Genomic DNA, 16885 nt, shown 5'->3' on the forward strand with positions numbered 1-16885 from the left:
GAAATCTAGAAGCAATGCAGTGTCGAACCAAAAATTTCCAAGCTTCATCACTGGTGATAGCATGAATAATCCACTTAGCACAAAGAATAAGCCCTTACTTCTATGTAGAAAGAAGGCCAAGACCTCTAGACTCTTTGGGGAGGCAGCAAAAATTCTAGGCAACCCTATAGAAGCTATAGTGATCAAAATGAGAAGCCCAAAGAAAATAATGAAGCAAGCATTCCAACTTAAGGTAAGAGGCCTTGGAAGGGGCCCAACAAGAGGAGTAATATACATGAGTAGCTGCCACCACCTTTGAGAAAATTTGGAATTTCCTCCAAGAGAAAGGGGTTTAGTAATCTAGTAATCAAGCCTCTTGTTAATTTTCATGAGCACAAAATTCCACAAATCCATTGGAGAAGCTTGAAAAGCAAAGGGGATGCCCAGAAAGTGGAATATCTCCCCATGAGTGACCCATTTCCTCTCAAATTGAGCAAGCTAGGATAGAGCCGGAAGAAAAGATTATCTGCAATAGAGTACCTTATTCCATTGGAGTCTTCTTGTCATTTTGTCCATTTTAAGAATACTCTCATTTAGTATTTATATATTTCTTTACTGAATCATTGTCTCACTATAATAATTTTGGATGTTCAATACAAACTATTTATTTATTCACTAAGGTACCTAGTTGTGATTGAGATTATTTAGGACTACTTTACATATTTTCTATGTTGTAGTAGGCTTAGAGAACCACAAAATTTTCTCCATAGTATGATTTTTATCTCATATTCTTTATGGCATGATTATAATGCCCTTTAGACTCAATGACTAGGAACTAGTCTTTCATGCTCTTCACTTTCTTGTTGTGGATTGTCCCATAAAATTTTTCTTTTCTATTAATTTTTCCTTTCAAAGTCGTTATATCAGTAAATCTTTGATTTCTACATTATCACTGTAAGACACTAGTCTACCAATTATTTGGAGGCATTTACATTGAATATTTGTTTAACACCATATCTTTTTTCCTCTAATCTTTATTTAATGTTTTACATTGGTATCATTGTGCTCTCCATCTATATCATTCATGAACAATTTCTCTACAATCTTATACCTAAATCAGCATTTAGGTTCCCTATAGAACAACTATCTCCATCATATTATCTTTGTTTTCTGTTCGCTATAATGACAAGGCTAGTTATGAGTTGTACTTCAATAATTGTGACTTCTCTTATCCTTTTAACTACCCCTATGACAGTCCCTTTATTGTTATTATTTTTGTTCTTACTAATAGTGAACTTTCTACTTTTAGAAATATAAGGCATTGTTCTATTACTCACAGTCCTAAAAATGGATGTCTTTCATAGGTTATTAATGAATCTCATGCTTCATAAGAAGGGTCAAGCTATGAAGTCAAAACACAACTTTTGGACTGCCACCATTTTTAAAGAGGGGTTTGAAAATCTTATTTCCATACTTCATTGCTTATGACCATTACTTGATTTTAGTCCTATCAAATTTTTTTAAAACATCATTTCCCTCTCCCACTGTGCATAAACCTTACACTTTGGATTTTTTTTTGGAATTTTTATTAAGGTTACTATAATGAAGATTGCCTCATGAATTTTTCAGTAGATTGACTTTTGTTCATAGGATAAGAGTCCTTGTGAAAATGTCATAGGTCTACTGATCTCTTAGATCATGAAATGTCATGCCTCTTCCTTTCCTATGTCCCTCTTCCACATTTGGTATCACTCATAAACTCTCTGTTTGGCTATAGGAATAGGAATAACTATTCTGCAATACATATTTTGGAGTAGAAAATGGGGTTACATATACCTATTCTTTGTTTGGTTTACTCAAAATTTGATGGGGAATTGGCGTACCCAAAAATTTATATATTTTCAAAATAAATAAAAATGAAATAGGAATACGTATTCCAATTCCACCTATTTAGGTGGAATTGTCAAACCTCATTTTTGGGCCAAAATTGGAATACGTATTCCTATTTTATTTTGTATTCCAATTCTAATTTGGTACATCCAAACAAAGAATTCAATTTTTTTAAGAATTTACATATGCCTATTCCGCTTGTATTCTTGTTGCCAAACAAAGTTAATGTCATTCTAATAATTCTATATAAAATCCCCTTAGTCATTATCATGTGAAAGAATGTAGGTCTACAATGTGTGACACTTCCCTAGTTATGATGAATCTTCTTTAATATCATATTCTTGATGATCTTCTTTCTCCCATTCAATGTTGCTTCTTCTATTTTCATCAACACAATTTTTGACACTTGAGGTTGCCCCTTTGGATGACCTTGGAATGGGTTGATCCAAGTCAACCTTTTCTATTATAGATCAACTTAGGTCAACATATTTTTGAATAGGTTGAATCATGTATACCTATTCCTCAAGGATTTTGGATCTTGGAGACAATTCTGTCTTGGGGATGCAAATTCAGGAACAATTCACAAGAAATTTTGGAACAACTTAGAACACTCCAGTGTATTTCCCTAGAACTACAAAAAGACATTGGAAGTATAATTTTTTTACCACCGCATTCACCCATGACAACTCTAGATGGTAGTGTAGTATTAAATGTCCTATTAAAAAAAGTATTACATAATCTTACATTGTCCTTGGGCCCATTTTATCTTTCCAATAGCCTCGCCAATGAAAAAAATTAGAATGCGTTCATATTTTTAAATTGACCTTTGTTCACTAGTTCGAATACTTTTTCGTTAATTTTTTAATAGAAAAAACTAAAGCCCCTAGCAAAATGCACATGAACTAATGAGAAATTAAGAAAATTAAATATAAATATAATTAAAAATCTTTATGCACTACAAACTATATGAAAAATTTCATTGACGCAATTTGGTAAGAAAGATTAATTCTCATCTTGCCTCTCGTTATTTATATACCACATGGACTAACGATTTCAAACTTTGGAACTTCACTATTTTTAACTGGGACTAACAATTTCAATCTTTGAAATTTCACTATTTTTTAAGTGAACAATTAATTAAATTGAAGCCATTGGAAACATTAGTTCCTTGTCTATATATAGGCAAAGACTAAAAATCAAATGTATAAAAATGTAATTGATAACTACAACTCATTAAGAATTACTAATAATTTTTATTCTTTTACCATTGCTTAGTTATCAATATTTTGTTTATGTAGGGGTCCAAAAGGGGGTTATAGGTCTATTTTTTAGGTCCAAAAGGTTCCATAAGAATTTTAGCCCTACTTTTTTAGGTCTCTTATGTTGAACGTGTGAAAATAGGGTGGTGCTAGAGATAGCTGTAACTACTGAAAAGCTTAGCAATAGGTGTCAAAAATGATATATTTTATTGTCATCAAATTTTATTTTATTTTAACCAAAATATAAAATTTAGAAAAAAATTTCTTAAAACAACTCTCCTTAAAATCTGCCTTTAAAATCTCAGCTGGAACAACTCTATTTTTGAAGAAGCTAGCATCCATGGAACTCGACCTAATTTCTAATTGGTAATGGGGAAAACATTGGAAGAAATGTCATGTCAATGGAAAACCAAAATTTGAAATGTTGTGTGATGTGAAACTGTCTTTGCCAAACCCTGACAACCGTAATTCACTTATTCCAAATAGTTGTGTCGTAAAATTATATTTAATGGGGGGTCATTAATTGATCATTGACCTATTGAAACGGCCTTCCCTTCATGCACACCCACCTATATTATTTTCATATCAGTCATCCTTCACTTCCACCCTTCTCTTCCACGGGGATTAACTCTCAATAGATGCTATGGAAAATTTCTCTTACTTATTAATCTTATATTCTTTTCAAATTGTACATAAATCTAATTGATTTTGGAATAGTAAGAATTGGTATTTATTATAGGCATGGAGCCATACATCCAGCTATACTCTAATTTCATGGTTTATAGTGGGTGTCAATTGGCGTTGAGCAAAGATGGAAAAACATGTTTGAAACAATTAGTACACACTAGGGGAAATGAACTAGCTGCCACTCATGTATGCAATTCCGCCATGTTAACTGTTACCTTTCCCCCAATCACTGCCCAAAAAAACCTGGTACCTACACACAAACATGCCAAAATAAATCACCATGACGTTTTTTCATTTGTGCAAAAAGTACAATAATGGTTATTGGGGATCTTAGTGGTGGGTATTGAGCGAATGTTTTAAAATAACACTTTTAGACCACTTCGCACTCGACTAGTTCTTTAAAGAGTTCCATAAATGCTGGAAAGCCAAAAGGTTACCTTTAATCTCTTCACTCACCAACATAAGTTAACCAAAAAAAATTGACAATTTTTGACACAGATTAAGAACTGTAGCTGCAGGGTAACCATGAAGTTAACCTAGATAGCTAATAGATTGTTTCCCTTATATCAGTAGTTGTGAGAAAAAAGAGTGTTTTTATCACAAAGTTCCTAGAAAATTGACCTAAGAAAAAGCTAAGGGTGGAATGTACAATCAGTTGAATGAACATATAAAAGTGTGGTATTAGCTGGACAGGAGAACTTTCTTACATGTAGTAATTACAACTGATGTCCAACGATGCACCCATTGAGAAGGGAAAAAAATTAAAAATCAATCAATAAATCATTAAACCCTTTACATATTGATGAAGAGATGAAAAATAAATCAAACATACAAACCTACCATGCATAGATCATCCCCAAAAATTATCAACTCTAATATTCGAAAGTAACTTACAACTGGAGAGTAAGAAAACATTTTGAATGGCATTGGATAATATCTAAATTCATGAGAGGTTAAGTTGCGTAGAGTGCAAGGAAAATTATATGCTGTCGTCAGTTCAAGAAAAATCAAAAGCTACTAGAAAGTTCAGTCACTACCGTGAACATCCCACCTGGACAAGTCTAATATTTTGGGGAAAATTGTCAGAAAAAACATTTGTGACATTTAATTTATGTGGCTAACAGTGTTTATAGGAAAGGTTGATCTTATCCATGATCTTATCAATGTTCAAACGTCAGTCAACACCAACAACACAAATGTCTGGTTGGTATTGTGTGGACAATTAACAGAAGAAAAAATTCTCCGACTTTTATCTTTTCATTACGACAAAATTTTAAGAAAACTTCTTAGTTATTTTACATATTCACAAGAAGGGGCGCCGATATTGTCACAGATTTTGCAGTAATTGATAGAATTAAAAGAGCTTAATTGAAACAAACAATTTTATTAACATGATTGTTAATTATCTGCTGAAGTCAAAACATGTTGTTGATGGAATGACAAATGACGTGGCCAGCTTTGAAAATAAAACTATTAAATCATAAACATTGTAAATATTTGTTATTGATCTATTGACCAGGAGGCTCTTAAAGAAGAGCACACTCAGAAAAGAAATGCAATTCCCTTGTGCCATTCCGTTAGGATCCGTTTGCTTTACGTGCTATGATATGTCGATAGGAGTGATATGTTTCGTGGGAAAAAAAATCTGACATAACTTAAAATTAGGTTTTGATTAAAAAAAAAAAAACTTCACTATAAGAATTTGAATGAAAAAAGAAAAAAAATTCTACAACACAAATCTTAGATCTCATTTGAATACTATTTGCAAAGCCATTTGTAACAACTTTATTTTAAAATTGATTGTAGAAAATGCAAAAAATAGTTCTCATTCAGTTTTGCAAAAACACAGTGATAAATGGTATGCCATATGTTTCAAAAACTGCAAAGGTTCTTTGAAATTTATTTAAACTGGAAGAAAATAAAATTTGAAAGGCAACATAGTGAAAGTTGTTCAGTTAATTTTGATGACACATCAATCCATAGTAGAAAACATGGTTAGAGATAGACATATATTCCAAATGAGACATAAAAATAGATCTTTCATCTTTCTTAATGTGGGAAAGTTGGATTTGGAGAATTGAGAAAACCAAAAAAATTCAACCCAATAATGTAACTTGTGCATAATTGATAAGTAAACAAAGATGAATGTAATCCATTTTTCTTTAGAAGATGAAGGTACATGAAAAGCTTTTGTTCAAGAGCTTTAGCCCACAAATTTGCTGATCATTAAAAATAAATAGTTTAAATATACTCCATATAATTTGAATATTAAATTCTTCATATTCATCTTCGTGAATATCATATACTCTTTCCAAGGTGAACTTCCATAAACAACAGGATGGTCTTTGTCAATCAGTGCGGAAAGAGGTGAAATAATTACTTTATCGTTTGACATCCTTACTCTATTCTTGCCCATGACACCCTTGCTCTATTCTTGTGAACTAAACTCCTGTGCTCTATGCTCTTGTATATCCCATTGCTTATGACCTGTTCGTATTCTTACAATTCAATATCTTCAACATAAACCAATATCAATATAATCTAATGAATTGCTTATTATTATCTGTAATTTCAACCAAATAACAATTGTATTCTTATGATTTGATATCTTCAACATAGACCAATATCTATATAACCTTATAAATTACTTATTACATGCAATTTCAACCATTGTATTCTAATTTGACATCTTTAACATAAACCAATATCTATATAACCTAATGAATTGCTTATTACATGTAATTACAAGTAAATAACCATTATATTCTTATAATTTAACATCTTCAACATAAACCAATATCTATATAACCTAACGAATTGCTTATTAACTACACTTTCAACCAAAGTATTCCTTATATTCCTTATACTCTTGATGATCTAAAATCCTTGGATCTAATATTATCTAATAATAATTCTTACACAAAATAAAAAGTTAGAAATAAACCCATATCTATATAATGTACTAGTTTTCGTTTAAAAAAAAAACACATATATTTGTTTACCTCAAGTGCATTAGCAACATTAACAATGAGGGCACATGGAATACTTTGAACAACAATCCAATTTCCACCCTTTCTAATTTGCAGCCTGGGGTTTCATCATGTAGAAGAAACATGAGAACATGGGGATCAGAGTGAGGAGAAATTCCAAGCACCATTTTTGGCTTAGGACAAGGTGGATATGGATATTAATTCATTCTGATGTGGATTTCTTTCTTTTCTCCACCCACTGCCTCATTCAGTATATTTTCATCTTCCAAGCCTAACCCTGCGCTTAACACCTTCATCAAAACCTCCCACAATTTGTACATCTCTCTTGAATATTCATCCATAACTTCCCTGCAAATAGCAAGAATTATATACCCATAAGAATTTGTTACACATAAGAATTAGAAACCTCTACAAAAAATGATATTTGAAGAAATGTTAACAGTGTACGTGAAATCAGAACATTGTTTGGGCCATTTAGACATGTTTCTTCTATGGGGAGGCAAGATAACGTTGTAATAATAATCCACCTAGTCCAACTTAGCATCTTGGGTGTATCATAATTTCCTTCCATAGGCAATAGGGCTCCTAGCTTGTTCATTTCTATACACTTCCTTTTCTTCAATGGGAAAATTGAAAAAATCTTTGCCCACATTTTGTATTCGAGAGATCAGAGAGTTTGAGATTCCATGATTGATGGTCTAAAAGAAACCCCACAGTTTTGCAGCTTTTGACATTTCTGCAATGGTTTCTTATTCTAAATATGAGGCTCCCAAGCCAAGAAAATCAATGACTGGAACATCGGTGTTGTGTGGTTTGGAGGGTTCAAGATTAGGTCTCACGTATTAGAGAGGAATTGTTTCGATTCCACTCTCTGATAATATGTCTTACCCAAACTAATTGATTTTAGCTCAAAGAAATTTGTCGAACACTTGTATGCTGCCCTTTCAATGCTAAGAACTTTAGAATGTTTACAAATGATATTACAATGCCTCTTACAATGACTAATATGCAAGTGCAGTTCTTTTGGTACTTTAAATGCATATATATATATATATATATATATATATATATATATATATATATATATATATATATATATATATATATATATATATATATATATATATATATGAAAACTAGATATGGAATGCATAGCTACAACCAACTAACATTTTGATAAACAATTGAGATAAAACTATTATGCTATTCATATGTGCTATTAGATGAACATTTAATCAAACAAATAGTATCCAACATATATCTCCTTTATTGAATTTATTCTCATGTACAATGTTGCTATGAGTTTGCCAAGACAAATGGGCTTACAATAATGACTACAGTAATGTCAAAATCTAATCTTGAATTATCACAGATATGCCTAAAAATTACAATGCTAACTACTAATAGTTGCAAGAGGAACCTAACAATAGTGATGCCCAAGAATGGAAATGAATCAAACAAAAATTTGTAGCGCAACATTATGCATGCATACTATAGTAGCCAAAATGTATTCTCCAATTTAAGCACAAATATAACTCTAGAATGAAGTTCTCTTGAATACCAAATTTAGTGAATATTTCACCACTTCGAATGGTTGCAACACTAAAGAGTTGACATTCTCCAATGGCTAATTGAAATTAGAAAACTTAGTTTCTTCTCCTAAGTTTATATCAAATGAGATGATTAAAAATGAAGCTCTTAGCTCTATTTATTCTTTACCTTCACCCTTTTAGAAGGAAATAAAATATTATTTAACTGCATTCTCTAGAAGCTTTCCCCTTTCCAATACAATAATTAGTTGTATTTCTAGAAGATGCACTCGCTAGAAGCTTCTCTCTTGCAATACAATAATTACTTGTGTTTCTAAAAAATTAAATTAATTAAATATAAAGTCAACTTTTAATTTTAATTTATTTAATGACTTTATAAGAAATTAATTTGATCAATTTCTCCTTATTTCTAGACTTACTTTAGAGAATGTAAAGGCCAAGAACTCCATTGAAATGCTAAAAGATAGAGAAATTATAGTCTGCCCTCCCTAAAATTGCTTGTCCTCAAGAAACTTCAAATGTAGATGCTACAAAATTTACTCATTCTCCCATGTCGCATCCTGTACTAGTACATCCTTCCATTTCACCAAATACTCCCTTATAATATGTCGCTTCAAGTTCCTTTCCCTGAAATCAATGATAACCTCTGGCACCAATACCGATTTTCACTCATCATCCAAGGGTGGAAGCACTATAGAAGGAATAATATGATTTCCTAGCGCCTTCTTGAGGCATGATACATGAAAAATGTTTTGCACCTTGCTCTTCGCTAGCAAATCTAACTCATAAGCCACCTCTCCCAATTTCTTGATAATCCTGAATGGACCATAGTCGGGTAAAAGTACAAACCTGTGTCACCCTTTTATAAAGAAAAAGGCTAACAAAAGTATCACTATTCATCTTCAATGACATAAAAATGATAGGATTATTTAGAATTTGATAATGAAGTAAACTAACAAAATGTGAAGAAATGGATGAATTTCAGGATTATAATTTGTAATGATTATTTGGAAAATATATATTTTCTTAATTTTTAAAGACAAATAGGGGTCTAGTTCCCACCACAAAATAATGTGAAAATAAACTCATTTCCCTTCAATCTTAGATTATGTTATAGATAACATATATAGCTAGAACAATGAAAAATAAAAATTGGATTTAGACCTATATTTTATCATTTATAATGATTCAAGTTTAACTAATTTAATATCAATAGTTTTCATATCCCACCACATTTGTCAAAACAAATATTTTCTAACCAAAACAAAAATTATACATTCTTAAAGAGGATTCTCTCCTCTAGAATGTCATGTTATTTTTTAATTTTTTGGATATGATTTAATATTTTTTCCATTCTCAAACTTGACATCTTCTCAAGTGTTAAAATATGTAGTTGTAGAATTTTTTAATTAAAATATATTATATTTAATTAAAATAATATAAAATCTATATGAGAATATGAATTTTGACTTTGAACTCTATAAAAATGTTGTTTATATGTTCTTAAAAAAATATCATAAAAAATAATAAGAGTTATTGAAACATCAATTTTCTGAAATAATTTTATTTCTTTAGTAATTTGATACAAACTAGTATAAAACATGCATTCAATAGACATTCTAAATTGGAAAAGTGTGAGACCATATATAACTTAGCTAGAGTAAATTTGTCTAGATCATATGTTTGAATAAAATTGATTTTTAAATAGAAATACTCAAATTTAGTTGTTTTGATAAGTCAACCTAAAAGGTGACACAACTTTGTACTTTTACCCAATATCATGGCTTAAGTTTCTCGACACTACTCTTCTTGAGAGTGGATTGATAGTAAGGCTGCAACATAAGATACACAATATCTCCAACCTCAAAAGTCCGCTCAGTCCTCATTTGGTTTGCATACCACTTCTATTGATTATGTGCCTTGGTTATATTATCTTTGAGAGTCTTAACCATGTCTTGACTCTCCTATAACAAATCACTTGCACTAGGGACTCTATTGTCACTCAAAAGAAGATTCATAAAATTGGGTGCCTCATACCCATAAAGGGCCATAAAGGGTGACATTTGAATAGACATGTGATAAGTGGTATTGTAGCAATACTTGTAGAGATAAATCCACTTTACCCATGCCATCTGTTGCGTTTCTATATAGTTTCTAAGATATCTCTCTACCCATTTATTCACTATCTCCATTTGACCATGTGTCTATGAGTGGTAGCTAGTACTCGGAGTGATCTCTATCACACACAATCTGAATAGCTCCAGCCAAAAGTGACTCATAAACCTATTGTCTCTATCACTCACAATGCTTCGAGGTAAGCCATGTAATTTGAATATCTCCTTGAAGAACAACTCTGCCACCTATGTAGCAGTGATCTAAAAGAAGTGTGCAAACTTCATAAGGTGATCTGAAACCACATATATGTAGTTCATGCCTTGGGTCTATCAGGAATCAGAAGTGGGTGAAGTAAATCGACTGGATAGGAGTGTTCCTGCTTACTTTGCTGGTAGGTGGGACACTCCTTAACATACTAAAGTACCTCTACTTTGAGCCCTTTCCATGTGAAGCACTCTTTAATCTACCTGTATGCCTTGTAGAAACTAGGATGTCCTACCATAGGTGAATCATGAAAAGATTTCAAAACCATTCTCCTCACTTTTGAGCCTAGAACCAAAAATATTTGCCCTTTGTAAATGATGAGCTCATTCACAAGGGTGTATCTACTGTCCTTAATAGTTTCATCTATGAATTTGGCTATCCATTTATCCTTGGCATACTTTGAAAGGATCAAGTGTCTCTAATCCTCCAATATATCTTTCAATAAGTTCAAATGGTGCCTATGTGATAAAGCATCAACAACTAAATTTTGTGTCCCCTTAAAATATGTAATATCAAAGTCACAGGGTTGTAACTTGCTTAGACACTTTTTTTGCCTATCATTGAGATCTCGTTGCCCCAAAAAGTGTTTTAGGCTATTATGGTCAGCTTTTATACAAAATTTGCTACCTACCAAATATTGCCTGAATTTAGCCAAAGCATTCATAATGGCTAAAATCTCCTTATCATCTATGCTGAAGCTCCACTCTAGCCCTCTTAATTTCTTATTCTCATAAATAATAGGGTACTTCTCCTACATAAGCACCTCTCCAATGCCCTCTCTAAAAGCATCACAATGTAGCTCAAAAGGTTTGCTAAAATTTGGTGACGCTAACACTGGACATGAGTAATCAACTCCTTAAATTTTTCAAAACACTCCTATGCCTCAAGAGTCCATAACAAAACTCCCTTTCTCATCAAATCTATCAAGGGTGTTGCATGCCTAGAATATCCATCCACAAACCTCCTATAGAAACCTCATAATCCTAGAAAGCCCCTTGACTGTGTAAGGTTTACCAGTGAAGACCACTCCATGATAGTAGAAATATTTTTAGGATCTATGCATATGCCTTCTACACTGATGATGTGACCCAAATACAATGACTCTATCATACCCAAATCACATTTAGACTCCTTTGCATACAAGGACTCTTTTCCCATTGTATCCAACACCATGTCAAGGTGAACCAAGTGCTCCTCCCAAGATCTATTGTACACCAAGATATCATCAAAGAAGACAAGTACAAATTTCTTGAATTGAGGATGGAAAATCCTATCCATTGTTTCCTAAAAAGTAGTAGGTGTGTTAGTTAGTCCAAATGGCATAACTACAATCTCAAAATGGTCAAAATGACATCGAAAGGTTGTCTTCTCAATGTCCTACTCTCTAACTCTTATATGGTGACAACCTGATCTCAAATTTATTTTTGAGAAGAAGCGAGCTCCATGAAGCTCATCTATCAACTCATCGATCCTAGAAATGGGGTACCTATTTTAAATTGTCTTCTTATTAAGCACCCTGTAATCAATGGACATCCTGAATGTTCCATCATTCTTCTTCACCAACACCACTGAAGAAGCGAAAGGAGACTTACTTGGTCTAATGTGGCCCATAGTATGTAACTCATTTATGGTTTTTTCAATTTCATCCTTCAACCTCTTCAAATGCCTATAAGGTGTAATTATGATGGGCTTAGCCCCCTCCTCTAATTCAGTGATGTGCTAAATACCCCTATCTGGTGGTCTACCTAGTGGAATGTCACTTAAAACCTTAGAGTGTTTAACTCTGAGCTCCTAAATATTAGAAGGATATTCAATCTTCTTTTGTCCCTCCTATGATGGCATTAACATGCACTATGCTGCCCACTCTACTTGATCATGTCAAATCAATCTACCCATCCTCCAAAAAGAGACCATCTTGAAATCACTATCCCTAATTACCTTAAGAATTTGTGTCTTCTCATTTACTTTAAACCTCATCTCCATCTCCTTGAGATTAAGAGTGAGCTCACCAATATCATGCAACCAAATCATCCTGAGGAGTATCATTGTATCTCCGATAGGCACAATATAGGAATCTTCCTTAAAGGAAAAATTATTAAGTTCCAATGGGAGTCTAGTGATCTTATGATCACAATTGAGGACATAGCCATCAGCTACCCTCACTCCAATTCCCCCAAACTCCTCTATTTGTATGCTATGCTTCTCCACCAACCTATCATCAATGAAATTATGAGTGGCACCAGTACCAACCAAAGTTATAATTCATTGTCCATCAAGTACTCCTCTCATTTGAAATGATCCTTCTTGCTCAATACTAGTGAGACGATCTTCTCTAAGTTGCCCATCTCCTTCCCCATCCTTGGACTCCATTTTAGACAAGTTTTTAGCCTTGTCTTCCTTTTTTGACCACCTATTTCCTCTATATTAGACTACTGGTTGTATTATCTGATTTTGATTTCTCATAATATGTCCACATAACTCTGTTAGCATTGCCCTTTGGTCTAAGAGGACAGTCATGGTTTGCATCATAGGGTCCCTTATAGTAGAAACATAATTTTTTCTTCCTCAAATCATTTAATGTTTCCCTATCAAAAGGTGCTCAAGTTTTATCTTTGGAATCATTTTAAAAATTAGTCCTCTTTGGTTTTTTATAAAATTGTTTGTTATCCTTACAAGATGATGCTCCTTTGGACTAAAATTTGTTTGTTGGGACTACATGTTCCATACTTCTTGCTTTTTTTATAGCTTCCTCTAAAGAAATGGGATCAAATGCCTTTGTCCAACCACTCAGTGGTTTGGATAGGCCTACAATGAAAAGAACTATCAATTTATGCTCTGAAATGTTTGGCACCATGACTGATAACCACTAAAATTCACCAATGAAATACTCCAATTTGCCTATTTGTTTTAGCTATGCTAATTCCTGGAAGTAAACCTCAAGATCTTTATTTTCAAATCTTTCAACCAACCTATCCACAAAGTCTTGGTACCGTATCACTTGATTATGCTTTAGTGTTACCATACCATGGTACCACCAATCATGTGCTACTCCCTCCAAATGTAAAGTGGCGTATTTGATAGCTCCTATCTCTATTAGTGGCCTTAGTGCCAAGAATGTGTCAAGCTATGAATCCAAGCTTGAGCTATCATCTTACCACTCCCATCAAATGTAAGCATAGTAAGCTTTCTTGAAGCCCTCTTCAGCTCATTATTTTGACCCCTATTACTCCTCTCCTATTTGAGTGACCTATAATTTTCTCTCCTCTAATTTATAAAGCGTTCAAAAGTCATCCTCTCCCAAACTTGAGAAACTAATAATTCTCATTCATCATTTGTATCCATAAGGATATCTGCAAATGTATCATCCCCAACTTCCTTTGTCAGTTCTTGTATTGGTTCTTCTCTAACAAAGGTAGGATGCATGGGCCTATCCACTATTTTGGAAAGAGATCCATTAGCTCTAGGTGATCCCACTGCACTTTTATTATCCCCTTGTTCCTAATTCCATCTATCTTATGGGTTCATACACTCAACTATGGTGTTGAGTGTTTGTGAATCTTGAGCCATCCACTCTTGTCCTATAACCATTGCTATGTAAAATTTCTTTTTTTCCTGATCCTCATTCCAAATGTCTCTTGGTGGGCTATGCTCTTGCCTATCACCCATGATGTCTGTATGCTTAATAAAATCTTGTTTCCTATCAAACAAAGCCTTTTTGATAGTGAAAAATATGTGAGAGCACACAATAGGTGGCTTGTGATTTCTAAACCCTTAGGATGATAAGAATTAGCTTTGATACCAATATAATATCCCTTGTCCAAATTGACTGATTTTAGCTCAAAGAATATTGTCAAACACTTGTACGTTGTCTTTCAATGATAAGAAATTTAGAATGTTCGCAAATGATATTACAATGCCTATTACAATGAATTAATATGCAAGTGTAGTTCTTTTAGTACTTTCAATGCATATACATGGAAAATAGATATGGAAAGCATACCTATAGCCAACTGACTTTTTGACAAACAATTAACATACAACTATTATGCTAATCATATATGCTATTAGATGGACATTTCATCAAACAAATAGTATGCAACATGTATCTCCTTTAATGAATTCATTCTCATGTACAATATTGCTATGTGTTTGCCAAGACAAATGAGCTTACAATAATGACTACAGTAATGCCAAAATCTAATTCTGAATTATTACAACAAAATTATATGCCTAGAAATTAAATTGCTAACTACTAATAGTTGCAAGAGGAACTTGATAATAGTGATGCCCAAGAATGGAAATGAATTAAACATAAATACTATAGTGTGACATCGTGCATTCATATTGTAGCAACCAAAATGCATTCTCCAATTTAAGCACAAAGAGAACTCCAGAATGAAGCTCTCTTGAATATCAAATTCAGTGGATATTTTACTACCTCAAATGGTTGCAACACTAAAGAGTTGACATTCTCCAATGGCTAACTGAAATAAAAAACCTTAGTTTTGTCTCCCAAGTTTATATCAAATGCAATTCACAATAATCAGATGATTAATAATGAAGCTCTAACCTCTATTTATTCTTTTCCTTCACCCTTCTAGAAGGAAATAAAATATTATTTAATTGCATTCTCTAGAAGCTTCTCCCTTGTAATGTAATACTTAATTGCGCTCCTAGAAAATTAAATTAACTAAATATAAAGTCACCTTTTAATTTTAATTTATTTAATGACTTTATAAGAAATTAATTTAATTAATATCTCCTTATTTCTCCACTTAGCCTTTGGAGAATGTAAAGGCTAAGAACTCAACTAAGATGCTAAAAAGATGGGGACATTACACATTACTGGACCAAATATTAGTTTAATCAATGATTTGCAACCGACTCTCAAAGGGGCATTCTATATATGACTGATTTGGGTGAATTAACTAATTTTCTTCACTTGCAAATTAGTAGGCTTTATGATGGGTTGTTCATCTCTTAAACAAAATAAGTTTTGGATTTTTTAGAGAAATTTAACATGCTTGATTGCAAGCCAGCCCCTACTTCTTTCCAATCTGGAGTCAAGCTTACTAAGGAAGGCAGCTCCAAGAAATTATATCCTACTCTATATAGACAACTTGTTGGTAGCTTGGTTTATCTAACTCATTCTAGACCAGAAATTTTTTTTGCAATCAATCTAGTATCTTGTTTTATGTAGGAACTCAAAGAAAGTCATTGGATGGCTACCAAGAAATTTTTTTGATATGTTTGTGGAACAATGTACTATGGCATACATTACAATGGGGCAATGATATTGATGATAAAAAATCTACTTGAGGCTATATTTTCAGCTTGGCCCAAATCCAATCACATGGAGTAGCAAAAAACAAGCCACTACATCACTATCTTCATGTGAAGAAAAATATAGAGCAGCAAAAGAAGCAGGAAAAGAAGTAGTTCAGCTTTGACATCTTTTATGTGAGCTTGGCTTTGAACAAATTTCCTACTACTTTGTATTGTGATAATCAAAGTGTTATACAAGCTGCAAGAATTTTTTTTTTTCATGCCAAAACAAAGCACATTGAAATTGATGCTCACTATATCAAGGATCTTGTTCAAGAAAGTACTATTAATCTTCAATTTTGTGAAAGTGAAGATCAAATAGTAGATATATTTACTAAGAGTATGTTTGAGGCTAAATTTCTCAAGCTACAGAGTATGCTTGGTATGATTGAGGTGAACATTAAGCGGGATAGTTTAGATTAAATGTAGAACATTCTAGGATATAGAATACTCTAGAAAATGAGTTTCTAGATTTTGGTACTACATGTATAAATATGTCTTGTGCACATACAAGCTATGAATTGTTAGAAGACATTTGAAGGCTTGATGTATGTAAGCAAGCTAGATTAATATATTACTAGTTATATATCTCTATTTTTTGGCTCTATATTGCCTTTCTTTCTATATTACAATAGTTATTACTTTGGTTTTTATGTTGTTTATGTCATGTTTTAACATTTTGGGCTTTGGCAAGCTCAAGATGAGATCTCACATACTGGAGGGGAACTATTTCAATCCCACTCTCTGGTAATCTTTGAACTCTTGGTAAACTACCCATTCATGGTCCTAAAATGAGATACTACAAGTGTTTTGGGCTTCTCATGAA

The 16885-nt window shown here is 32.7% G+C and overlaps 1 pseudogene across 1 annotated transcript in view; it reads right to left on the reverse strand.

Annotated features, from left to right (window-relative positions):
* LOC149575553 (jasmonate-induced oxygenase 4-like) overlaps window positions 1-7287 on the reverse strand; it is a 44787-nt pseudogene extending 37500 nt beyond the window's left edge. The window contains exons 1-2 of the transcript XR_016359690.1: window positions 7253-7287; window positions 6903-7153 (exon numbers count right to left, since the gene is read on the reverse strand). The product of XR_016359690.1 is annotated as a jasmonate-induced oxygenase 4-like (transcript). The remainder of the gene's footprint in view (window positions 1-6902; window positions 7154-7252) is intronic.
* Window positions 7288-16885: the final 9598 nt, after the last annotated feature.

Source organism: Cupressus sempervirens, chromosome 2 (assembly GCF_028749045.1).
Source record: "Cupressus sempervirens isolate cs-2001-9-10 chromosome 2, ASM2874904v1, whole genome shotgun sequence".
NCBI lineage: Eukaryota > Viridiplantae > Streptophyta > Pinopsida > Cupressales > Cupressaceae > Cupressus > Cupressus sempervirens.